We start from the raw sequence: 2,159 nt of genomic DNA, 5'->3' as shown, positions 1-2,159 counted from the left end.
AGGTAACTAGCGTCCATTACAGGAGGAGCTTAATCCCAGTCTGGCTGAGTCCCAATAAACACAAAAAACCTGAAATGGTGTTTTTTTTCTCCCACACACTAACAGTACATTTACGTAAATGCTACACTCTGTAATACAGTGGCATTGTTTGTCTGTTTGTTTGTTTGTTTGTTTGTTTTTTGGTTGGTTGGTTTAGCTGGCTTTCCTCACAAATCTGTCATCAAAAAATTCCAGCATTAAAACTTTACTACAGCTACATGCTAACTGCTATTTCAATGCGTGGCTGTAAATAGCTAGAGAAAAAAAGTCCCTGTTGCTATTTTGACTACTTAAAATTTCACTTATAGATATTTATAATGACATATTGGCTTGTAGAAATACAACTTACAACTAATGTGTAAGATATCCGTAGCTGTATATGTCTAAAATCTTGTTTTAGATGTGTAAAATTGTTTATGCTAGTCACAGTACAAGTATGTAAACTATTCAGTAGCTAGATAATAGAGAACTAGCTAATTAGCTAATCAGTGACTGGTGCATAAGATAAATAAACATACTCTACACAGATACTTTATGTTGCTGATAATGTTAAAGATTCAATATTATTTCATTTCACAATCATGTGAATTGTATATCGGTATACCAGGACACTGCGCAGTTATTTATCAATGTTAAAGCAGTGTACTGTTGGTAATGCACAAAGTCTCAAAGTCTCTCATTCCACAAGACTAAACAGTATGGGCACTCAATAATAATAATGTCTATCAAAAAAGCTTTACAAGGGTTTGATATGGCCAAAGTATGTGGACACCTGAGCATCATACCGATACTCATATGTGGACCTGCCACAAAGTTGGAAGCACACAATTGTATAGAATGTCTTTGTATGCTGTAGCATTGTAATTTTCCTTCACTGGAACTATGAGGCCCAAACCTGTTCCAGCATGACAATGCCCCTGTGCACAAAGCGAGGTCCATGAAGACATGGTGTGTTAAGTTTGGAGTGGAAGAACTCGAGTGTCCTGCACAGATCCCTGACCTCAACCCCACTGAACACCTTTGGGATGAACTGGAACGCCGACTGCACCCCAGACCTCTTCACCCAACATTGCCTGACCTCACTAATGCTCTTTTGGCCGAATGGACAAATCCTCCCAGCCACACTCCCAGAAGAGTGGAGCTTATTATAACAGCAAAGTGGGGACCAAGTCCATATTAATGCCCATGGTTGTGGAATGGGATGTTCAAAGACAGATTGGGGTGTGATGATCAGGTGTCCACAAACTTTTGGCCATATAACTGTATCTACAGTTAGGGGTCCTTGAAGGACTAGTTGTTAGGCCACAGTGCTTTCACCTCTGCGGCTGGGTTCTATTCCTGGCCAAGGACCCGACCCCGGGTATCAGTGCGCTCTCAGTGCTGGTCCCAAGCCCGGATAAAAGTGGGGAGGGTTGTGTCAGGAACTGTGCCTAATCAAATACGTGGACCGATGATCCGCAGTGTGGACCCCTGACGGGAGCATCCAAAAGAGGAACAACAACAACAATGTATCTACAGTTAAAGTTATGACTAGTCCTCAGTGCTTTACAGATATAGATTTAGGTAATTTTAACATCACCTAAGAAATCCAGTTTAACCTGGTGCTAGCTAATAGCATGTGAATATCACAATTAATACTCTTTCTTGTTCAATATTCTAAATTGTATACTATACTGATTGTATATACTAAAATGGCTTTACAGTAAAAAACTAACTTCATTCTCTGTGTATAGCTTTCACTTTTATTTATGCTGTCATAGCTAAAGACCTGCCAGGGTCACCGGTTGATCACAATGTACACCCTTTTAAACCATTGTACGATAAGTGCATACCTAATAAGCTGTCTCTCTCTGTCTCTCTGTCAAGATGTTCATGCAACTCCTGCCCTCTGATGCGATGCAGATGCCTGATCCTGACACACGTCTACTTCTGTGGTTTCCCCCTCCATCTGGACCTGCCTGATTCATCCTGATACTCTACTTCTGCTTGGAGCTTGTGCACTTTAACTCACCTTCAGTTGCTATGGATGGTTCTGTATGGATACTACAAAGATTTTCACTTCCCAAAAACGGTTTGTGCCTAACAGTTACTTTTGCTTTAGTGGATAATCTCTCTTGGAT

This window comes from Pangasianodon hypophthalmus, chromosome 29, assembly GCF_027358585.1.
Source record: "Pangasianodon hypophthalmus isolate fPanHyp1 chromosome 29, fPanHyp1.pri, whole genome shotgun sequence".
In the NCBI taxonomy this organism is placed as follows: domain Eukaryota; kingdom Metazoa; phylum Chordata; class Actinopteri; order Siluriformes; family Pangasiidae; genus Pangasianodon; species Pangasianodon hypophthalmus.
This window is presented reverse-complemented; position numbering follows the sequence as displayed.